Below are 23,654 nucleotides of genomic sequence, written 5' to 3'. Positions count from 1 at the left end.
AGCTTCACACAACTTTCTGGGCATGCTTTGAATTTCATTCTTCCCTTTTTGTTCTGCTCTTATCTATCTCCTGGGCATTTCATGGAATGTTCTCTTTCTCTTCCCTGCTTTGCTTCCCATGCTGCCTATATATGCTCATTTCTACTATTTGTACTGTTGCTTTTCATTTCTTCTCTTCTGCACAACTTTGTCCTTGGTTTCAATCCCCAGTTCCTTACCCTCTGCAAAAAACGTTCTACTGCTTCTCATGTTGGTATCTAAACCAAATGCACCATTGAAGCTGGTGCAAGATAGTCATTGATTTCTGCAACGTAATATTTAGAACCGAGAGCTAACACATCAGAGGGCGTTGGTGGTATAGTGGTGAGCATAGCTGCTTCCCAAGCAGTTGACCCGGGTTCGATTCCCGGCCAAAGCACTGAAAATACTTATATATTCTGCAAGCAGGATATATTGTAATGCAACATGTCACAAAATGGAAATTTCACGAACAGATTAATCAGCCATATATAAAAAAATAAACAAATACGTGGGCAAACATCTCAATCGCACCTTCTGCTACATACATTGTCCTAATATATGATAAGTTTCATAAAGCAGAGTCACAACACACATGTGCTGGTAATAAATTTGTTACAGTGGGCAAACAATGGAAGGGCTGAGGCCCGACCAGACATTGTAACTCCAGCATCTCTATGTTAAAAAGCATTTCTAGGCAATATCTAGCCTCTGAAAAAATATGCAAGATCCACCGATAAATCTGGCAAAAGTCCCTAACATTTTGTGCATACTTGTGCTCTCACCTGAATGTAGCGCCACCTTGTAGCTGTCGAAGGAAACTGCTGCTCACAAAATGTTTTATCAGAAGGCAAGTTGAGAGGAATCCAAGAGTCAGATGTCCATGGAAAGAACCACTCACTGAAGCAGGAATGTTGGAGGCTTCATATTCGCATAGTTTCCTGTCCAACGTCCACTCACGTCCCGAACGCTCCCAAACGCTCAAAAGCCTCACACCGGGCAAGCCCTCACCGGGTATATCTCTGGCTCCAAGGTAAAGCCAAATCCTGAGCATGCTAGTGCTAGGATCACAGAGCGAGAGAGAGATGGTTCAAGAGCTACTGTCTTGATAAAGGCCTGAAACGGCTAGTGCCTAAGAGTGTCTGACTTTCAGTTATGACTGATTGTGAGAGGGGAAGATGAAGTTTTTCTGCACCCAGCATGCCTTGGGATATACTTATGCAAATGAGGTGAGAGCCAGACCAATCCCATGCTACTCTGCCTAATGCTCCTTATCTGCATAAAAAGAACACTTTCACAACGGAGCAAAGTGGCGCAGCGGAAGCGTGCTGGGCCCATAACCCAGAGGTCGATGGATCGAAACCATCCTCTGCTAATTTTGCTTGATTTTACTTCCAAGGACCAAGCTGTCATTTCCACGCTACCAGCAAGGAAAAGCGCAAGCTTGTGCCAGCTATGTGAGAAAAGACTTCTCAACTATCTGTGTCTGCTGAAATACAAGAGAGGGATCGTCAAAAGCTCCACACTGTACTTTGAAAGTAAAGGCACACAATAATAAGCATGAATGACTGGTGGGACCTTCAAACACTTTTATGTGGAGGCTTTGAATTTCATTCTTCCCTTTTTTGTTCTGCTCTTATCTATCTCCTGGGCATTTCATGGAATGTTCTCTATTTCTCTTCCCTGCTTTGCTTCCCATGCTGCCTCTATGTGTTCATATCTATTATTTGTATTGCTGCTTTCCATTCTTCTCTTCTGCACAGCTTTGTCCTTGGTTTCAATCCCAGTTCCTTACCCTCTACAAAAACTTTCTATTGCTTTTCATGTTGGTATCTAAACCAAATGCACCATTGAAGCTGGTGCATGATAGTCATTGAACTCAGGGTCCTAATGTTTAGAACCGAGAGCGCAAAGATCAGAGGGCGTTGGTGGTATAGTGGTGAGCATAGCTGCCTTCCAAGCAGTTGACCCGGGTTCGATTCCCGGCCAACGCAGTACAAATACTTATATATTCTGCAAGCAGGATATATTTTAAAGCAACATTTCACAAAATGGTAATATAATTAAGAGGTTAATCAGCCATTATATAAAAAATAAACAAATATGTAGGCAAGCATTTCGATCGCCCCTTCTGCTATATTCATTGTCCTAATATATGATAAGTTTCATAAAGCAGAGTCACCACTCACATGTACTGGTAAAAAAATATGTTACAGTGGGCAGACAATGAAAGGGCTGAGGCCCGACCAGACATTTTAACTCCAGCATCTCTATGTTAAAAAGCATTTCCTAGGCAATATTTAGCCTCTGAAAAAAATATGCAAGGTCCAGCAATAAATCTGGCAAAAGTCCCCAACATTTTGTGCATACTTGTGCCCTCACCTGAATGTAGCACCACCTTGTAGCCGTCGGAGGTAACTGCAGCTCACAAAATGTTTCATCAGAGGGCAAGTTTAGAGGAATCCAAAAGGCAGATGTCCATGGAAAGAGCCTCCGACTGCAGCAGGAAGTTTGGATGCTTCAAATTTGCATAGCTTCCAGTCCAACGTCCTCTCATGTACCGAACGCTCCCAAACGCTCTAAAGCCTTATACCGGCAAGCCCTCACCGGGTAGATCTCTGGCTCCCAGGAAAAGCCAAATACTGAGCATGCAAGCACTAGGATCACAGAGAGAGAGAGAGACAGAGAGCGTCGGAGAGCTGTTGTCTTGTTAAAGGCCTGAAACGGCTAGTGCCTAAGAGGGTCTGGACTTACAGTTGTGACTGATTGTGAGAGGGGAAGATAAAGATTTTCTGCACCCAGCATGCCTTGCGATATACTTAGGCAAATGAGGTGAGAGCCCGACCAATCCCACGTCACTTCTCTGAATGCCTCCTCATCTGCATAAAGAGAACACTTTCACAAAGGAGCAGAGTGGCGCAGCGGAAGCGTGCTGGGCCCATAACCCAGAGGTCGATGGATCGAAACCATCCTCTGCTAATTTTGCTTGATTTTCCTTCCAAGGACCAAGCTGTCATTTCCACATAGCCAGAAAGGAAAAGTGCAAGCTTGTGCCAGCTATGTGAGAAAAGACTTCTCAACTATTCGTGTCTGTGTAATACAAGAGTGATCGTGAAAGGTACAACCCTGTACTTTGAAAGTAAAGACACACAATTATAACCATAAATGACTGACTGGTGGGAGCTTCACACAACTTTCTGGGCATGCTTTGAATTTCATTCTTCCCTTTTTGTTCTGCTCTTATCTATCTCCTGGGCATTTCATGGAATGTTCTCTTTCTCTTCCCTGCTTTGCTTCCCATGCTGCCTATATATGCTCATTTCTACTATTTGTACTGTTGCTTTTCATTTCTTCTCTTCTGCACAACTTTGTCCTTGGTTTCAATCCCCAGTTCCTTACCCTCTGCAAAAAACGTTCTACTGCTTCTCATGTTGGTATCTAAACCAAATGCACCATTGAAGCTGGTGCAAGATAGTCATTGATTTCTGCAACGTAATATTTAGAACCGAGAGCTAACACATCAGAGGGCGTTGGTGGTATAGTGGTGAGCATAGCTGCTTCCCAAGCAGTTGACCCGGGTTCGATTCCCGGCCAACGCACTGAAAATACTTATATATTCTGCAAGCAGGATATATTGTAATGCAACATGTCACAAAATGGAAATTTCACGAACAGATTAATCAGCCATATATAAAAAAATAAACAAATACGTGGGCAAACATCTCAATCGCACCTTCTGCTACATACATTGTCCTAATATATGATAAGTTTCATAAAGCAGAGTCACAACACACATGTGCTGGTAATAAATTTGTTACAGTGGGCAAACAATGGAAGGGCTGAGTCCCGACCAGACATTGTAACTCCAGCATCTCTATGTTAAAAAGCATTTCTAGGCAATATCTAGCCTCTGAAAAAATATGCAAGATCCACCGATAAATCTGGCAAAAGTCCCTAACATTTTGTGCATACTTGTGCTCTCACCTGAATGTAGCGCCACCTTGTAGCTGTCGAAGGAAACTGCTGCTCACAAAATGTTTTATCAGAAGGCAAGTTGAGAGGAATCCAAGAGTCAGATGTCCATGGAAAGAACCACTCACTGAAGCAGGAATGTTGGAGGCTTCATATTCGCATAGTTTCCTGTCCAACGTCCACAACGCTCCCAAACGCTCAAAAGCCTCACACCGGGCAAGCCCTCACCGGGTATATCTCTGGCTCCAAGGTAAAGCCAAATCCTGAGCATGCTAGTGCTAGGATCACAGAGCGAGAGAGAGAAGGTTCAAGAGCTACTGTCTTGATAAAGGCCTGAAACGGCTAGTGCCTAAGAGTGTCTGACTTTCAGTTATGACTGATTGTGAGAGGGGAAGATGAAGTTTTTCTGCACCCAGCATGCCTTGGGATATACTTATGCAAATGAGGTGAGAGCCAGACCAATCCCATGCTACTCTGCCTAATGCTCCTTATCTGCATAAAAAGAACACTTTCACAACGGAGCAGAGTGGCGCAGCGGAAGCGTGCTGGGCCCATAACCCAGAGGTCGATGGATCGAAACCATCCTCTGCTAATTTTGCTTGATTTTACTTCCAAGGACCAAGCTGTCATTTCCACGCTACCAGCAAGGAAAAGCGCAAGCTTGTGCCAGCTATGTGAGAAAAGACTTCTCAACTATCTGTGTCTGCTGAAATACAAGAGAGGGATCGTCAAAGGCTCCACACTGTACTTTGAAAGTAAAGGCACACAATAATAAGCATGAATGACTGGTGGGACCTTCAAACACTTTTATGTGGAGGCTTTGAATTTCATTCTTCCCTTTTTTGTTCTGCTCTTATCTATCTCCTGGGCATTTCATGGAATGTTCTCTATTTCTCTTCCCTGCTTTGCTTCCCATGCTGCCTCTATGTGTTCATATCTATTATTTGTATTGCTGCTTTCCATTCTTCTCTTCTGCACAGCTTTGTCCTTGGTTTCAATCCCAGTTCCTTACCCTCTACAAAAACTTTCTATTGCTTTTCATGTTGGTATCTAAACCAAATGCACCATTGAAGCTGGTGCATGATAGTCATTGAACTCAGGGTCCTAATGTTTAGAACCGAGAGCGCAAAGATCAGAGGGCGTTGGTGGTATAGTGGTGAGCATAGCTGCCTTCCAAGCAGTTGACCCGGGTTCGATTCCCGGCCAACGCAGTACAAATACTTATATATTCTGCAAGCAGGATATATTTTAAAGCAACATTTCACAAAATGGTAATATAATTAAGAGGTTAATCAGCCATTATATAAAAAATAAACAAATATGTAGGCAAGCATTTCGATCGCCCCTTCTGCTATATTCATTGTCCTAATATATGATAAGTTTCATAAAGCAGAGTCACCACTCACATGTACTGGTAAAAAAATATGTTACAGTGGGCAGACAATGAAAGGGCTGAGGCCCAACCAGACCTTTTAACTCCAGCATCTCTATGTTAAAAAGCATTTCCTAGGCAATATTTAGCCTCTGAAAAAAATATGCAAGATCCAGCAATAAATCTGGCAAAAGTCCACAACATTTTGTGCATACTTGTGCCCTCACCTGAATGTAGCACCACCTTGTAGCCGTCGGAGGTAACTGCAGCTCAAAAAATATGTTTCATCAGAGGGCAAGTTTAGAGGAATCCAAAAGGCAGATGTCCATGGAAAGAGCCTCCGACTGCAGCAGGAAGTTTGGATGCTTCAAATTTGCATAGCTTCCAGTCCAACGTCCTCTCATGTACCGAACGCTCCCAAACGCTCTAAAGCCTTATACCGGCAAGCCCTCACCGGGTAGATCTCTGGCTCCCAGGAAAAGCCAAATACTGAGCATGCAAGCACTAGGATCACAGAGAGAGAGAGAGACAGAGAGCGTCGGAGAGCTGTTGTCTTGTTAAAGGCCTGAAACGGCTAGTGCCTAAGAGGGTCTGGACTTTCAGTTGTGACTGATTGTGAGAGGGGAAGATAAAGATTTTCTGCACCCAGCATGCCTTGCGATATACTTAGGCAAATGAGGTGAGAGCCCGACCAATCCCACGTCACTTCTCTGAATGCCTCCTCATCTGCATAAAGAGAACACTTTCACAAAGGAGCAGAGTGGCGCAGCGGAAGCGTGCTGGGCCCATAACCCAGAGGTCGATGGATCGAAACCATCCTCTGCTAATTTTGCTTGATTTTCCTTCCAAGGACCAAGCTGTCATTTCCACATAGCCAGAAAGGAAAAGTGCAAGCTTGTGCCAGCTATGTGAGAAAAGACTTCTCAACTATTCGTGTCTGTGTAATACAAGAGTGATCGTGAAAGGTACAACCCTGTACTTTGAAAGTAAAGACACACAATTATAACCATAAATGACTGACTGGTGGGAGCTTCACACAACTTTCTGGGCATGCTTTGAATTTCATTCTTCCCTTTTTGTTCTGCTCTTATATATCTCCTGGGCATTTCATGGAATGTTCTCTTTCTCTTCCCTGCTTTGCTTCCCATGCTGCCTATATATGCTCATTTCTACTATTTGTACTGTTGCTTTTCATTTCTTCTCTTCTGCACAACTTTGTCCTTGGTTTCAATCCCCAGTTCCTTACCCTCTGCAAAAAACGTTCTACTGCTTCTCATGTTGGTATCTAAACCAAATGCACCATTGAAGCTGGTGCAAGATAGTCATTGATTTCTGCAACGTAATATTTAGAACCGAGAGCTAACACATCAGAGGGCGTTGGTGGTATAGTGGTGAGCATAGCTGCTTCCCAAGCAGTTGACCCGGGTTCGATTCCCGGCCAACGCACTGAAAATACTTATATATTCTGCAAGCAGGATATATTGTAATGCAACATGTCACAAAATGGAAATTTCACGAACAGATTAATCAGCCATATATAAAAAAATAAACAAATACGTGGGCAAACATCTCAATCGCACCTTCTGCTACATACATTGTCCTAATATATGATAAGTTTCATAAAGCAGAGTCACAACACACATGTGCTGGTAATAAATTTGTTACAGTGGGCAAACAATGGAAGGGCTGAGTCCCGACCAGACATTGTAACTCCAGCATCTCTATGTTAAAAAGCATTTCTAGGCAATATCTAGCCTCTGAAAAAATATGCAAGATCCACCGATAAATCTGGCAAAAGTCCCTAACATTTTGTGCATACTTGTGCTCTCACCTGAATGTAGCGCCACCTTGTAGCTGTCGAAGGAAACTGCTGCTCACAAAATGTTTTATCAGAAGGCAAGTTGAGAGGAATCCAAGAGTCAGATGTCCATGGAAAGAACCACTCACTGAAGCAGGAATGTTGGAGGCTTCATATTCGCATAGTTTCCTGTCCAACGTCCACAACGCTCCCAAACGCTCAAAAGCCTCACACCGGGCAAGCCCTCACCGGGTATATCTCTGGCTCCAAGGTAAAGCCAAATCCTGAGCATGCTAGTGCTAGGATCACAGAGCGAGAGAGAGAAGGTTCAAGAGCTACTGTCTTGATAAAGGCCTGAAACGGCTAGTGCCTAAGAGTGTCTGACTTTCAGTTATGACTGATTGTGAGAGGGGAAGATGAAGTTTTTCTGCACCCAGCATGCCTTGGGATATACTTATGCAAATGAGGTGAGAGCCAGACCAATCCCATGCTACTCTGCCTAATGCTCCTTATCTGCATAAAAAGAACACTTTCACAACGGAGCAGAGTGGCGCAGCGGAAGCGTGCTGGGCCCATAACCCAGAGGTCGATGGATCGAAACCATCCTCTGCTAATTTTGCTTGATTTTACTTCCAAGGACCAAGCTGTCATTTCCACGCTACCAGCAAGGAAAAGCGCAAGCTTGTGCCAGCTATGTGAGAAAAGACTTCTCAACTATCTGTGTCTGCTGAAATACAAGAGAGGGATCGTCAAAGGCTCCACACTGTACTTTGAAAGTAAAGGCACACAATAATAAGCATGAATGACTGGTGGGACCTTCAAACACTTTTATGTGGAGGCTTTGAATTTCATTCTTCCCTTTTTTGTTCTGCTCTTATCTATCTCCTGGGCATTTCATGGAATGTTCTCTATTTCTCTTCCCTGCTTTGCTTCCCATGCTGCCTCTATGTGTTCATATCTATTATTTGTATTGCTGCTTTCCATTCTTCTCTTCTGCACAGCTTTGTCCTTGGTTTCAATCCCAGTTCCTTACCCTCTACAAAAACTTTCTATTGCTTTTCATGTTGGTATCTAAACCAAATGCACCATTGAAGCTGGTGCATGATAGTCATTGAACTCAGGGTCCTAATGTTTAGAACCGAGAGCGCAAAGATCAGAGGGCGTTGGTGGTATAGTGGTGAGCATAGCTGCCTTCCAAGCAGTTGACCCGGGTTCGATTCCCGGCCAACGCAGTACAAATACTTATATATTCTGCAAGCAGGATATATTTTAAAGCAACATTTCACAAAATGGTAATATAATTAAGAGGTTAATCAGCCATTATATAAAAAATAAACAAATATGTAGGCAAGCATTTCGATCGCCCCTTCTGCTATATTCATTGTCCTAATATATGATAAGTTTCATAAAGCAGAGTCACCACTCACATGTACTGGTAAAAAAATATGTTACAGTGGGCAGACAATGAAAGGGCTGAGGCCCAACCAGACCTTTTAACTCCAGCATCTCTATGTTAAAAAGCATTTCCTAGGCAATATTTAGCCTCTGAAAAAAATATGCAAGATCCAGCAATAAATCTGGCAAAAGTCCACAACATTTTGTGCATACTTGTGCCCTCACCTGAATGTAGCACCACCTTGTAGCCGTCGGAGGTAACTGCAGCTCAAAAAATATGTTTCATCAGAGGGCAAGTTTAGAGGAATCCAAAAGGCAGATGTCCATGGAAAGAGCCTCCGACTGCAGCAGGAAGTTTGGATGCTTCAAATTTGCATAGCTTCCAGTCCAACGTCCTCTCATGTACCGAACGCTCCCAAACGCTCTAAAGCCTTATACCGGCAAGCCCTCACCGGGTAGATCTCTGGCTCCCAGGAAAAGCCAAATACTGAGCATGCAAGCACTAGGATCACAGAGAGAGAGAGAGACAGAGAGCGTCGGAGAGCTGTTGTCTTGTTAAAGGCCTGAAACGGCTAGTGCCTAAGAGGGTCTGGACTTTCAGTTGTGACTGATTGTGAGAGGGGAAGATAAAGATTTTCTGCACCCAGCATGCCTTGCGATATACTTAGGCAAATGAGGTGAGAGCCCGACCAATCCCACGTCACTTCTCTGAATGCCTCCTCATCTGCATAAAGAGAACACTTTCACAAAGGAGCAGAGTGGCGCAGCGGAAGCGTGCTGGGCCCATAACCCAGAGGTCGATGGATCGAAACCATCCTCTGCTAATTTTGCTTGATTTTCCTTCCAAGGACCAAGCTGTCATTTCCACATAGCCAGAAAGGAAAAGTGCAAGCTTGTGCCAGCTATGTGAGAAAAGACTTCTCAACTATTCGTGTCTGTGTAATACAAGAGTGATCGTGAAAGGTACAACCCTGTACTTTGAAAGTAAAGACACACAATTATAACCATAAATGACTGACTGGTGGGAGCTTCACACAACTTTCTGGGCATGCTTTGAATTTCATTCTTCCCTTTTTGTTCTGCTCTTATATATCTCCTGGGCATTTCATGGAATGTTCTCTTTCTCTTCCCTGCTTTGCTTCCCATGCTGCCTATATATGCTCATTTCTACTATTTGTACTGTTGCTTTTCATTTCTTCTCTTCTGCACAACTTTGTCCTTGGTTTCAATCCCCAGTTCCTTACCCTCTGCAAAAAACGTTCTACTGCTTCTCATGTTGGTATCTAAACCAAATGCACCATTGAAGCTGGTGCAAGATAGTCATTGATTTCTGCAACGTAATATTTAGAACCGAGAGCTAACACATCAGAGGGCGTTGGTGGTATAGTGGTGAGCATAGCTGCTTCCCAAGCAGTTGACCCGGGTTCGATTCCCGGCCAACGCACTGAAAATACTTATATATTCTGCAAGCAGGATATATTGTAATGCAACATGTCACAAAATGGAAATTTCACGAACAGATTAATCAGCCATATATAAAAAAATAAACAAATACGTGGGCAAACATCTCAATCGCACCTTCTGCTACATACATTGTCCTAATATATGATAAGTTTCATAAAGCAGAGTCACAACACACATGTGCTGGTAATAAATTTGTTACAGTGGGCAAACAATGGAAGGGCTGAGGCCCGACCAGACATTGTAACTCCAGCATCTCTATGTTAAAAAGCATTTCTAGGCAATATCTAGCCTCTGAAAAAATATGCAAGATCCACCGATAAATCTGGCAAAAGTCCCTAACATTTTGTGCATACTTGTGCTCTCACCTGAATGTAGCGCCACCTTGTAGCTGTCGAAGGAAACTGCTGCTCACAAAATGTTTTATCAGAAGGCAAGTTGAGAGGAATCCAAGAGTCAGATGTCCATGGAAAGAACCACTCACTGAAGCAGGAATGTTGGAGGCTTCATATTCGCATAGTTTCCTGTCCAACGTCCACTCACGTCCCGAACGCTCCCAAACGCTCAAAAGCCTCACACCGGGCAAGCCCTCACCGGGTATATCTCTGGCTCCAAGGTAAAGCCAAATCCTGAGCATGCTAGTGCTAGGATCACAGAGCGAGAGAGAGATGGTTCAAGAGCTACTGTCTTGATAAAGGCCTGAAACGGCTAGTGCCTAAGAGTGTCTGACTTTCAGTTATGACTGATTGTGAGAGGGGAAGATGAAGTTTTTCTGCACCCAGCATGCCTTGGGATATACTTATGCAAATGAGGTGAGAGCCAGACCAATCCCATGCTACTCTGCCTAATGCTCCTTATCTGCATAAAAAGAACACTTTCACAACGGAGCAGAGTGGCGCAGCGGAAGCGTGCTGGGCCCATAACCCAGAGGTCGATGGATCAAAACCATCCTCTGCTAATTTTGCTTGATTTTACTTCCAAGGACCAAGCTGTCATTTCCACGCTACCAGCAAGGAAAAGCGCAAGCTTGTGCCAGCTATGTGAGAAAAGACTTCTCAACTATCTGTGTCTGCTGAAATACAAGAGAGGGATCGTCAAAGGCTCCACACTGTACTTTGAAAGTAAAGGCACACAATAATAAGCATGAATGACTGGTGGGACCTTCAAACACTTTTATGTGGAGGCTTGAATTTCATTCTTCCCTTTTTTGTTCTGCTCTTATCTATCTCCTGGGCATTTCATGGAATGTTCTCTATTTCTCTTCCCTGCTTTGCTTCCCATGCTGCCTCTATGTGTTCATATCTATTATTTGTATTGCTGCTTTCCATTCTTCTCTTCTGCACAGCTTTGTCCTTGGTTTCAATCCCAGTTCCTTACCCTCTACAAAAACTTTCTATTGCTTTTCATGTTGGTATCTAAACCAAATGCACCATTGAAGCTGGTGCATGATAGTCATTGAACTCAGGGTCCTAATGTTTAGAACCGAGAGCGCAAAGATCAGAGGGCGTTGGTGGTATAGTGGTGAGCATAGCTGCCTTCCAAGCAGTTGACCCGGGTTCGATTCCCGGCCAACGCAGTACAAATACTTATATATTCTGCAAGCAGGATATATTTTAAAGCAACATTTCACAAAATGGTAATATAATTAAGAGGTTAATCAGCCATTATATAAAAAATAAACAAATATGTAGGCAAGCATTTCGATCGCCCCTTCTGCTATATTCATTGTCCTAATATATGATAAGTTTCATAAAGCAGAGTCACCACTCACATGTACTGGTAAAAAAATATGTTACAGTGGGCAGACAATGAAAGGGCTGAGGCCCAACCAGACCTTTTAACTCCAGCATCTCTATGTTAAAAAGCATTTCCTAGGCAATATTTAGCCTCTGAAAAAAATATGCAAGATCCAGCAATAAATCTGGCAAAAGTCCCCAACATTTTGTGCATACTTGTGCCCTCACCTGAATGTAGCACCACCTTGTAGCCGTCGGAGGTAACTGCAGCTCACAAAATGTTTCATCAGAGGGCAAGTTTAGAGGAATCCAAAAGGCAGATGTCCATGGAAAGAGCCTCCGACTGCAGCAGGAAGTTTGGATGCTTCAAATTTGCATAGCTTCCAGTCCAACGTCCTCTCATGTACCGAACGCTCCCAAACGCTCTAAAGCCTTATACCGGCAAGCCCTCACCGGGTAGATCTCTGGCTCCCAGGAAAAGCCAAATACTGAGCATGCAAGCACTAGGATCACAGAGAGAGAGAGAGACAGAGAGCGTCGGAGAGCTGTTGTCTTGTTAAAGGCCTGAAACGGCTAGTGCCTAAGAGGGTCTGGACTTTCAGTTGTGACTGATTGTGAGAGGGGAAGATAAAGATTTTCTGCACCCAGCATGCCTTGCGATATACTTAGGCAAATGAGGTGAGAGCCCGACCAATCCCACGTCACTTCTCTGAATGCCTCCTCATCTGCATAAAGAGAACACTTTCACAAAGGAGCAGAGTGGCGCAGCGGAAGCGTGCTGGGCCCATAACCCAGAGGTCGATGGATCGAAACCATCCTCTGCTAATTTTGCTTGATTTTCCTTCCAAGGACCAAGCTGTCATTTCCACATAGCCAGAAAGGAAAAGTGCAAGCTTGTGCCAGCTATGTGAGAAAAGACTTCTCAACTATTCGTGTCTGTGTAATACAAGAGTGATCGTGAAAGGTACAACCCTGTACTTTGAAAGTAAAGACACACAATTATAACCATAAATGACTGACTGGTGGGAGCTTCACACAACTTTCTGGGCATGCTTTGAATTTCATTCTTCCCTTTTTGTTCTGCTCTTATATATCTCCTGGGCATTTCATGGAATGTTCTCTTTCTCTTCCCTGCTTTGCTTCCCATGCTGCCTATATATGCTCATTTCTACTATTTGTACTGTTGCTTTTCATTTCTTCTCTTCTGCACAACTTTGTCCTTGGTTTCAATCCCCAGTTCCTTACCCTCTGCAAAAAACGTTCTACTGCTTCTCATGTTGGTATCTAAACCAAATGCACCATTGAAGCTGGTGCAAGATAGTCATTGATTTCTGCAACGTAATATTTAGAACCGAGAGCTAACACATCAGAGGGCGTTGGTGGTATAGTGGTGAGCATAGCTGCTTCCCAAGCAGTTGACCCGGGTTCGATTCCCGGCCAACGCACTGAAAATACTTATATATTCTGCAAGCAGGATATATTGTAATGCAACATGTCACAAAATGGAAATTTCACGAACAGATTAATCAGCCATATATAAAAAAATAAACAAATACGTGGGCAAACATCTCAATCGCACCTTCTGCTACATACATTGTCCTAATATATGATAAGTTTCATAAAGCAGAGTCACAACACACATGTGCTGGTAATAAATTTGTTACAGTGGGCAAACAATGGAAGGGCTGAGGCCCGACCAGACATTGTAACTCCAGCATCTCTATGTTAAAAAGCATTTCTAGGCAATATCTAGCCTCTGAAAAAATATGCAAGATCCACCGATAAATCTGGCAAAAGTCCCTAACATTTTGTGCATACTTGTGCTCTCACCTGAATGTAGCGCCACCTTGTAGCTGTCGAAGGAAACTGCTGCTCACAAAATGTTTTATCAGAAGGCAAGTTGAGAGGAATCCAAGAGTCAGATGTCCATGGAAAGAACCACTCACTGAAGCAGGAATGTTGGAGGCTTCATATTCGCATAGTTTCCTGTCCAACGTCCACTCACGTCCCGAACGCTCCCAAACGCTCAAAAGCCTCACACCGGGCAAGCCCTCACCGGGTATATCTCTGGCTCCAAGGTAAAGCCAAATCCTGAGCATGCTAGTGCTAGGATCACAGAGCGAGAGAGAGATGGTTCAAGAGCTACTGTCTTGATAAAGGCCTGAAACGGCTAGTGCCTAAGAGTGTCTGACTTTCAGTTATGACTGATTGTGAGAGGGGAAGATGAAGTTTTTCTGCACCCAGCATGCCTTGGGATATACTTATGCAAATGAGGTGAGAGCCAGACCAATCCCATGCTACTCTGCCTAATGCTCCTTATCTGCATAAAAAGAACACTTTCACAACGGAGCAAAGTGGCGCAGCGGAAGCGTGCTGGGCCCATAACCCAGAGGTCGATGGATCGGAACCATCCTCTGCTAATTTTGCTTGATTTTACTTCCAAGGACCAAGCTGTCATTTCCACGCTACCAGCAAGGAAAAGCGCAAGCTTGTGCCAGCTATGTGAGAAAAGACTTCTCAACTATCTGTGTCTGCTGAAATACAAGAGAGGGATCGTCAAAAGCTCCACACTGTACTTTGAAAGTAAAGGCACACAATAATAAGCATGAATGACTGGTGGGACCTTCAAACACTTTTATGTGGAGGCTTTGAATTTCATTCTTCCCTTTTTTGTTCTGCTCTTATCTATCTCCTGGGCATTTCATGGAATGTTCTCTATTTCTCTTCCCTGCTTTGCTTCCCATGCTGCCTCTATGTGTTCATATCTATTATTTGTATTGCTGCTTTCCATTCTTCTCTTCTGCACAGCTTTGTCCTTGGTTTCAATCCCAGTTCCTTACCTTCTACAAAAACTTTCTATTGCTTTTCATGTTGGTATCTAAACCAAATGCACCATTGAAGCTGGTGCATGATAGTCATTGAACTCAGGGTCCTAATGTTTAGAACCGAGAGCGCAAAGATCTGAGGGCGTTGGTGGTATAGTGGTGAGCATAGCTGCCTTCCAAGCAGTTGACCCGGGTTCGATTCCCGGCCAACGCAATACAAATACTTATATATTCTGCAAGCAGGAAATATTTTAAAGCAACATTTCACAAAATGGTAATATAATTAAGAGGTTAATCAGCCATTATATAAAAAATAAACAAATATGTAGGCAAGCATTTCGATCGCCCCTTCTGCTATATTCATTGTCCTAATATATGATAAGTTTCATAAAGCAGAGTCACCACTCACATGTACTGGTAAAAAAATATGTTACAGTGGGCAGACAATGAAAGGGCTGAGGCCCGACCAGACATTTTAACTCCAGCATCTCTATGTTAAAAAGCATTTCCTAGGCAATATTTAGCCTCTGAAAAAAATATGCAAGATCCAGCAATAAATCTGGCAAAAGTCCCCAACATTTTGTGCATACTTGTGCCCTCACCTGAATGTAGCACCACCTTGTAGCCGTCGGAGGTAACTGCAGCTCACAAAATGTTTCATCAGAGGGCAAGTTTAGAGGAATCCAAAAGGCAGATGTCCATGGAAAGAGCCTCCGACTGCAGCAGGAAGTTTGGATGCTTCAAATTTGCATAGCTTCCAGTCCAACGTCCTCTCATGTACCGAACGCTCCCAAACGCTCTAAAGCCTTATACCGGCAAGCCCTCACCGGGTAGATCTCTGGCTCCCAGGTAAAGCCAAATACTGAGCATGCAAGCACTAGGATCACAGAGAGAGAGAGAGACAGAGAGCGTCGGAGAGCTGTTGTCTTGTTAAAGGCCTGAAACGGCTAGTGAATAAGAGGGTCTGGACTTTCAGTTGTGACTGATTGTGAGAGGGGAAGATAAAGATTTTCTGCACCCAGCATGCCTTGCGATATACTTAGGCAAATGAGGTGAGAGCCCGACCAATCCCACGTCACTTCTCTGAATGCCTCCTCATCTGCATAAACAGAACACTTTCACAAAGGAGCAGAGTGGCGCAGCGGAAGCGTGCTGGGCCCATAACCCAGAGGTCGATGGATCGAAACCATCCTCTGCTAATTTTGCTTGATTTTCCTTCCAAGGACCAAGCTGTCATTTCCACATAGCCAGAAAGGAAAAGTGCAAGCTTGTACCAGCTATGTGAGAAAAGACTTCTCAACTATTCGTGTCTGTGTAATACAAGAGTGATCGTGAAAGGTACAACCCTGTACTTTGAAAGTAAAGACACACAATTATAACCATAAATGACTGGTGGGAGCTTCACACAACTTTCTGGGCATGCTTTGAATTTCATTCTTCCCTTTTTGTTCTGCTCTTATCTATCTCCTGGGCATTTCATGGAATGTTCTCTTTCTCTTCCCTGCTTTGCTTCCCATGCTGCCTATATATGCTCATTTCTACTATTTGTACTGTTGCTTTTCATTTCTTCTCTTCTGCACAACTTTGTCCTTGGTTTCAATCCCCAGTTCCTTACCCTCTGCAAAAAACGTTCTACTGCTTCTCATGTTGGTATCTAAACCAAATGCACCATTGAAGCTGGTGCAAGATAGTCATTGATTTCTGCAACGTAATATTTAGAACCGAGAGCTAACACATCAGAGGGCGTTGGTGGTATAGTGGTGAGCATAGCTGCTTCCCAAGCAGTTGACCCGGGTTCGATTCCCGGCCAACGCACTGAAAATACTTATATATTCTGCAAGCAGGATATATTGTAATGCAACATGTCACAAAATGGAAATTTCACGAACAGATTAATCAGCCATATATAAAAAAATAAACAAATACGTGGGCAAACATCTCAATCGCACCTTCTGCTACATACATTGTCCTAATATATGATAAGTTTCATAAAGCAGAGTCACAACACACATGTGCTGGTAATAAATTTGTTACAGTGGGCAAACAATGGAAGGGCTGAGGCCCGACCAGACATTGTAACTCCAGCATCTCTATGTTAAAAAGCATTTCTAGGCAATATCTAGCCTCTGAAAAAATATGCAAGATCCACCGATAAATCTGGCAAAAGTCCCTAACATTTTGTGCATACTTGTGCGCTCACCTGAATGTAGCGCCACCTTGTAGCTGTCGAAGGAAACTGCTGCTCACAAAATGTTTTATCAGAAGGCAAGTTGAGAGGAATCCAAGAGTCAGATGTCCATGGAAAGAACCACTCACTGAAGCAGGAATGTTGGAGGCTTCATATTCGCATAGTTTCCTGTCCAACGTCCAATCACGTCCCGAACGCTCCCAAACGCTCAAAAGCCTCACACCGGGCAAGCCCTCACCGGGTATATCTCTGGCTCCAAGGTAAAGCCAAATCCTGAGCATGCTAGTGCTAGGATCACAGAGCGAGAGAGAGATGGTTCAAGAGCTACTGTCTTGATAAAGGCCTGAAACGGCTAGTGCCTAAGAGTGTCTGACTTTCAGTTATGACTGATTGTGAGAGGGGAAGATGAAGTTTTTCTGCACCCAGCATGCCTTGGGATATACTTATGCAAATGAGGTGAGAGCCAGACCAATCCCATGCTACTCTGCCTAATGCTCCTTATCTGCATAAAAAGAACACTTTCACAACGGAGCAGAGTGGCGCAGCGGAAGCGTGCTGGGCCCATAACCCAGAGGTCGATGGATCAAAACCATCCTCTGCTAATTTTGCTTGATTTTACTTCCAAGGACCAAGCTGTCATTTCCACGCTACCAGCAAGGAAAAGCGCAAGCTTGTGCCAGCTATGTGAGAAAAGACTTCTCAACTATCTGTGTCTGCTGAAATACAAGAGAGGGATCGTCAAAGGCTCCACACTGTACTTTGAAAGTAAAGGCACACAATAATAAGCATGAATGACTGGTGGGACCTTCAAACACTTTTATGTGGAGGCTTGAATTTCATTCTTCCCTTTTTTGTTCTGCTCTTATCTATCTCCTGGGCATTTCATGGAATGTTCTCTATTTCTCTTCCCTGCTTTGCTTCCCATGCTGCCTCTATGTGTTCATATCTATTATTTGTATTGCTGCTTTCCATTCTTCTCTTCTGCACAGCTTTGTCCTTGGTTTCAATCCCAGTTCCTTACCCTCTACAAAAACTTTCTATTGCTTTTCATGTTGGTATCTAAACCAAATGCACCATTGAAGCTGGTGCATGATAGTCATTGAACTCAGGGTCCTAATGTTTAGAACCGAGAGCGCAAAGATCAGAGGGCGTTGGTGGTATAGTGGTGAGCATAGCTGCCTTCCAAGCAGTTGACCCGGGTTCGATTCCCGGCCAACGCAGTACAAATACTTATATATTCTGCAAGCAGGATATATTTTAAAGCAACATTTCACAAAATGGTAATATAATTAAGAGGTTAATCAGCCATTATATAAAAAATAAACAAATATGTAGGCAAGCATTTCGATCGCCCCTTCTGCTATATTCATTGTCCTAATATATGATAAGTTTCATAAAGCAGAGTCACCACTCACATGTACTGGTAAAAAAATATGTTACAGTGGGCAGACAATGAAAGGGCTGAGGCCCAACCAGACCTTTTAACTCCAGCATCTCTATGTTAAAAAGCATTTCCTAGGCAATATTTAGCCTCTGAAAAAAATATGCAAGATCCAGCAATAAATCTGGCAAAAGTCCCCAACATTTTGTGCATACTTGTGCCCTCACCTGAATGTAGCACCACCTTGTAGCCGTCGGAGGTAACTGCAGCTCACAAAATGTTTCATCAGAGGGCAAGTTTAGAGGAATCCAAAAGGCAGATGTCCATGGAAAGAGCCTCCGACTGCAGCAGGAAGTTTGGATGCTTCAAATTTGCATAGCTTCCAGTCCAACGTCCTCTCATGTACCGAACGCTCCCAAACGCTCTAAAGCCTTATACCGGCAAGCCCTCACCGGGTAGATCTCTGGCTCCCAGGAAAAGCCAAATACTGAGCATGCAAGCACTAGGATCACAGAGAGAGAGAGAGACAGAGAGCGTCGGAGAGCTGTTGTCTTGTTAAAGGCCTGAAACGGCTAGTGCCTAAGAGGGTCTGGACTTTCAGTTGTGACTGATTGTGAGAGGGGAAGATAAAGATTTTCTGCACCCAGCATGCCTTGCGATATACTTAGGCAAATGAGGTGAGAGCCCGACCAATCCCACGTCACTTCTCTGAATGCCTCCTCATCTGCATAAAGAGAACACTTTCACAAAGGAGCAGAGTGGCGCAGCGGAAGCGTGCTGGGCCCATAACCCAGAGGTCGATGGATCGAAACCATCCTCTGCTAATTTTGCTTGATTTTCCTTCCAAGGACCAAGCTGTCATTTCCACATAGCCAGAAAGGAAAAGTGCAAGCTTGTGCCAGCTATGTGAGAAAAGACTTCTCAACTATTCGTGTCTGTGTAATACAAGAGTGATCGTGAAAGGTACAACCCTGTACTTTGAAAGTAAAGACACACAATTATAACCATAAATGACTGACTGGTGGGAGCTTCACACAACTTTCTGGGCATGCTTTGAATTTCATTCTTCCCTTTTTGTTCTGCTCTTATATATCTCCTGGGCATTTCATGGAATGTTCTCTTTCTCTTCCCTGCTTTGCTTCCCATGCTGCCTATATATGCTCATTTCTACTATTTGTACTGTTGCTTTTCATTTCTTCTCTTCTGCACAACTTTGTCCTTGGTTTCAATCCCCAGTTCCTTACCCTCTGCAAAAAACGTTCTACTGCTTCTCATGTTGGTATCTAAACCAAATGCACCATTGAAGCTGGTGCAAGATAGTCATTGATTTCTGCAACGTAATATTTAGAACCGAGAGCTAACACATCAGAGGGCGTTGGTGGTATAGTGGTGAGCATAGCTGCTTCCCAAGCAGTTGACCCGGGTTCGATTCCCGGCCAACGCACTGAAAATACTTATATATTCTGCAAGCAGGATATATTGTAATGCAACATGTCACAAAATGGAAATTTCACGAACAGATTAATCAGCCATATATAAAAAAATAAACAAATACGTGGGCAAACATCTCAATCGCACCTTCTGCTACATACATTGTCCTAATATATGATAAGTTTCATAAAGCAGAGTCACAACACACATGTGCTGGTAATAAATTTGTTACAGTGGGCAAACAATGGAAGGGCTGAGGCCCGACCAGACATTGTAACTCCAGCATCTCTATGTTAAAAAGCATTTCTAGGCAATATCTAGCCTCTGAAAAAATATGCAAGATCCACCGATAAATCTGGCAAAAGTCCCTAACATTTTGTGCATACTTGTGCTCTCACCTGAATGTAGCGCCACCTTGTAGCTGTCGAAGGAAACTGCTGCTCACAAAATGTTTTATCAGAAGGCAAGTTGAGAGGAATCCAAGAGTCAGATGTCCATGGAAAGAACCACTCACTGAAGCAGGAATGTTGGAGGCTTCATATTCGCATAGTTTCCTGTCCAACGTCCACTCACGTCCCGAACGCTCCCAAACGCTCAAAAGCCTCACACCGGGCAAGCCCTCACCGGGTATATCTCTGGCTCCAAGGTAAAGCCAAATCCTGAGCATGCTAGTGCTAGGATCACAGAGCGAGAGAGAGATGGTTCAAGAGCTACTGTCTTGATAAAGGCCTGAAACGGCTAGTGCCTAAGAGTGTCTGACTTTCAGTTATGACTGATTGTGAGAGGGGAAGATGAAGTTTTTCTGCACCCAGCATGCCTTGGGATATACTTATGCAAATGAGGTGAGAGCCAGACCAATCCCATGCTACTCTGCCTAATGCTCCTTATCTGCATAAAAAGAACACTTTCACAACGGAGCAAAGTGGCGCAGCGGAAGCGTGCTGGGCCCATAACCCAGAGGTCGATGGATCGGAACCATCCTCTGCTAATTTTGCTTGATTTTACTTCCAAGGACCAAGCTGTCATTTCCACGCTACCAGCAAGGAAAAGCGCAAGCTTGTGCCAGCTATGTGAGAAAAGACTTCTCAACTATCTGTGTCTGCTGAAATACAAGAGAGGGATCGTCAAAAGCTCCACACTGTACTTTGAAAGTAAAGGCACACAATAATAAGCATGAATGACTGGTGGGACCTTCAAACACTTTTATGTGGAGGCTTTGAATTTCATTCTTCCCTTTTTTGTTCTGCTCTTATCTATCTCCTGGGCATTTCATGGAATGTTCTCTATTTCTCTTCCCTGCTTTGCTTCCCATGCTGCCTCTATGTGTTCATATCTATTATTTGTATTGCTGCTTTCCATTCTTCTCTTCTGCACAGCTTTGTCCTTGGTTTCAATCCCAGTTCCTTACCTTCTACAAAAACTTTCTATTGCTTTTCATGTTGGTATCTAAACCAAATGCACCATTGAAGCTGGTGCATGATAGTCATTGAACTCAGGGTCCTAATGTTTAGAACCGAGAGCGCAAAGATCTGAGGGCGTTGGTGGTATAGTGGTGAGCATAGCTGCCTTCCAAGCAGTTGACCCGGGTTCGATTCCCGGCCAACGCAATACAAATACTTATATATTCTGCAAGCAGGAAATATTTTAAAGCAACATTTCACAAAATGGTAATATAATTAAGAGGTTAATCAGCCATTATATAAAAAATAAACAAATATGTAGGCAAGCATTTCGATCGCCCCTTCTGCTATATTCCTTGTCCTAATATATGATAAGTTTCATAAAGCAGAGTCACCACTCACATGTACTGGTAAAAAAATATGTTACAGTGGGCAGACAATGAAAGGGCTGAGGCCCGACCAGACATTTTAACTCCAGCATCTCTATGTTAAAAAGCATTTCCTAGGCAATATTTAGCCTCTGAAAAAAATATGCAAGATCCAGCAATAAATCTGGCAAAAGTCCCCAACATTTTGTGCATACTTGTGCCCTCACCTGAATGTAGCACCACCTTGTAGCCGTCGGAGGTAACTGCAGCTCACAAAATGTTTCATCAGAGGGCAAGTTTAGAGGAATCCAAAAGGCAGATGTCCATGGAAAGAGCCTCCGACTGCAGCAGGAAGTTTGGATGCTTCAAATTTGCATAGCTTCCAGTCCAACGTCCTCTCATGTACCGAACGCTCCCAAACGCTCTAAAGCCTTATACCGGCAAGCCCTCACCGGGTAGATCTCTGGCTCCCAGGTAAAGCCAAATACTGAGCATGCAAGCACTAGGATCACAGAGAGAGAGAGAGACAGAGAGCGTCGGAGAGCTGTTGTCTTGTTAAAGGCCTGAAACGGCTAGTGAATAAGAGGGTCTGGACTTTCAGTTGTGACTGATTGTGAGAGGGGAAGATAAAGATTTTCTGCACCCAGCATGCCTTGCGATATACTTAGGCAAATGAGGTGAGAGCCCGACCAATCCCACGTCACTTCTCTGAATGCCTCCTCATCTGCATAAACAGAACACTTTCACAAAGGAGCAGAGTGGCGCAGCGGAAGCGTGCTGGGCCCATAACCCAGAGGTCGATGGATCGAAACCATCCTCTGCTAATTTTGCTTGATTTTCCTTCCAAGGACCAAGCTGTCATTTCCACATAGCCAGAAAGGAAAAGTGCAAGCTTGTACCAGCTATGTGAGAAAAGACTTCTCAACTATTCGTGTCTGTGTAATACAAGAGTGATCGTGAAAGGTACAACCCTGTACTTTGAAAGTAAAGACACACAATTATAACCATAAATGACTGGTGGGAGCTTCACACAACTTTCTGGGCATGCTTTGAATTTCATTCTTCCCTTTTTGTTCTGCTCTTATCTATCTCCTGGGCATTTCATGGAATGTTCTCTTTCTCTTCCCTGCTTTGCTTCCCATGCTGCCTATATATGCTCATTTCTACTATTTGTACTGTTGCTTTTCATTTCTTCTCTTCTGCACAACTTTGTCCTTGGTTTCAATCCCCAGTTCCTTACCCTCTGCAAAAAACGTTCTACTGCTTCTCATGTTGGTATCTAAACCAAATGCACCATTGAAGCTGGTGCAAGATAGTCATTGATTTCTGCAACGTAATATTTAGAACCGAGAGCTAACACATCAGAGGGCGTTGGTGGTATAGTGGTGAGCATAGCTGCTTCCCAAGCAGTTGACCCGGGTTCGATTCCCGGCCAACGCACTGAAAATACTTATATATTCTGCAAGCAGGATATATTGTAATGCAACATGTCACAAAATGGAAATTTCACGAACAGATTAATCAGCCATATATAAAAAAATAAACAAATACGTGGGCAAACATCTCAATCGCACCTTCTGCTACATACATTGTCCTAATATATGATAAGTTTCATAAAGCAGAGTCACAACACACATGTGCTGGTAATAAATTTGTTACAGTGGGCAAACAATGGAAGGGCTGAGGCCCGACCAGACATTGTAACTCCAGCATCTCTATGTTAAAAAGCATTTCTAGGCAATATCTAGCCTCTGAAAAAATATGCAAGATCCACCGATAAATCTGGCAAAAGTCCCTAACATTTTGTGCATACTTGTGCGCTCACCTGAATGTAGCGCCACCTTGTAGCTGTCGAAGGAAACTGCTGCTCACAAAATGTTTTATCAGAAGGCAAGTTGAGAGGAATCCAAGAGTCAGATGTCCATGGAAAGAACCACTCACTGAAGCAGGAATGTTGGAGGCTTCATATTCGCATAGTTTCCTGTCCAACGTCCAATCACGTCCCGAACGCTCCCAAACGCTCAAAAGCCTCACACCGGGCAAGCCCTCACCGGGTATATCTCTGGCTCCAAGGTAAAGCCAAATCCTGAGCATGCTAGTGCTAGGATCACAGAGCGAGAGAGAGATGGTTCAAGAGCTACTGTCTTGATAAAGGCCTGAAACGGCTAGTGCCTAAGAGTGTCTGACTTTCAGTTATGACTGATTGTGAGAGGGGAAGATGAAGTTTTTCTGCACCCAGCATGCCTTGGGATATACTTATGCAAATGAGGTGAGAGCCAGACCAATCCCATGCTACTCTGCCTAATGCT

General features: G+C 43.6%; 15 non-coding genes across 15 annotated transcripts; all 15 read left to right on the top strand.

Moving 5' to 3' along the window:
* Positions 1 to 346: 346 nt before the first annotated feature.
* Positions 347 to 418, top strand: TRNAG-CCC (transfer RNA glycine (anticodon CCC)). Its single transcript has one exon. It is a non-coding gene; the product is annotated as a tRNA-Gly (tRNA).
* A 1,522-nt stretch (positions 419 to 1,940) lies between these two features.
* On the top strand, positions 1,941 to 2,012 carry TRNAG-UCC (transfer RNA glycine (anticodon UCC)). Its single transcript has one exon. It is a non-coding gene; the product is annotated as a tRNA-Gly (tRNA).
* A 1,533-nt stretch (positions 2,013 to 3,545) lies between these two features.
* TRNAG-CCC (transfer RNA glycine (anticodon CCC)) lies at positions 3,546 to 3,617 on the top strand. Its single transcript has one exon. It is a non-coding gene; the product is annotated as a tRNA-Gly (tRNA).
* Positions 3,618 to 5,129: 1,512 nt separating this feature from the next.
* TRNAG-UCC (transfer RNA glycine (anticodon UCC)) lies at positions 5,130 to 5,201 on the top strand. The gene has a single exon. It is a non-coding gene; the product is annotated as a tRNA-Gly (tRNA).
* Positions 5,202 to 6,736: 1,535 nt separating this feature from the next.
* Positions 6,737 to 6,808, top strand: TRNAG-CCC (transfer RNA glycine (anticodon CCC)). Its single transcript has one exon. It is a non-coding gene; the product is annotated as a tRNA-Gly (tRNA).
* Positions 6,809 to 8,320: 1,512 nt separating this feature from the next.
* TRNAG-UCC (transfer RNA glycine (anticodon UCC)) lies at positions 8,321 to 8,392 on the top strand. Its single transcript has one exon. It is a non-coding gene; the product is annotated as a tRNA-Gly (tRNA).
* Positions 8,393 to 9,927: 1,535 nt separating this feature from the next.
* TRNAG-CCC (transfer RNA glycine (anticodon CCC)) lies at positions 9,928 to 9,999 on the top strand. Its single transcript has one exon. It is a non-coding gene; the product is annotated as a tRNA-Gly (tRNA).
* Positions 10,000 to 11,520: 1,521 nt separating this feature from the next.
* Positions 11,521 to 11,592, top strand: TRNAG-UCC (transfer RNA glycine (anticodon UCC)). The gene has a single exon. It is a non-coding gene; the product is annotated as a tRNA-Gly (tRNA).
* Positions 11,593 to 13,125: 1,533 nt separating this feature from the next.
* TRNAG-CCC (transfer RNA glycine (anticodon CCC)) lies at positions 13,126 to 13,197 on the top strand. The gene has a single exon. It is a non-coding gene; the product is annotated as a tRNA-Gly (tRNA).
* Positions 13,198 to 14,719: 1,522 nt separating this feature from the next.
* On the top strand, positions 14,720 to 14,791 carry TRNAG-UCC (transfer RNA glycine (anticodon UCC)). Its single transcript has one exon. It is a non-coding gene; the product is annotated as a tRNA-Gly (tRNA).
* A 1,529-nt stretch (positions 14,792 to 16,320) lies between these two features.
* Positions 16,321 to 16,392, top strand: TRNAG-CCC (transfer RNA glycine (anticodon CCC)). The gene has a single exon. It is a non-coding gene; the product is annotated as a tRNA-Gly (tRNA).
* Positions 16,393 to 17,913: 1,521 nt separating this feature from the next.
* On the top strand, positions 17,914 to 17,985 carry TRNAG-UCC (transfer RNA glycine (anticodon UCC)). The gene has a single exon. It is a non-coding gene; the product is annotated as a tRNA-Gly (tRNA).
* Positions 17,986 to 19,518: 1,533 nt separating this feature from the next.
* On the top strand, positions 19,519 to 19,590 carry TRNAG-CCC (transfer RNA glycine (anticodon CCC)). Its single transcript has one exon. It is a non-coding gene; the product is annotated as a tRNA-Gly (tRNA).
* A 1,522-nt stretch (positions 19,591 to 21,112) lies between these two features.
* Positions 21,113 to 21,184, top strand: TRNAG-UCC (transfer RNA glycine (anticodon UCC)). The gene has a single exon. It is a non-coding gene; the product is annotated as a tRNA-Gly (tRNA).
* A 1,529-nt stretch (positions 21,185 to 22,713) lies between these two features.
* On the top strand, positions 22,714 to 22,785 carry TRNAG-CCC (transfer RNA glycine (anticodon CCC)). Its single transcript has one exon. It is a non-coding gene; the product is annotated as a tRNA-Gly (tRNA).
* Positions 22,786 to 23,654: the final 869 nt, after the last annotated feature.

Source organism: Lissotriton vulgaris, chromosome 9 (assembly GCF_964263255.1).
Source record: "Lissotriton vulgaris chromosome 9, aLisVul1.2, whole genome shotgun sequence".
NCBI classification, from domain to species: domain Eukaryota; kingdom Metazoa; phylum Chordata; class Amphibia; order Caudata; family Salamandridae; genus Lissotriton; species Lissotriton vulgaris.
The sequence above is the reverse complement of the archived record's forward strand: the minus strand, read 5'-3'. Positions and strand labels throughout refer to the sequence as shown.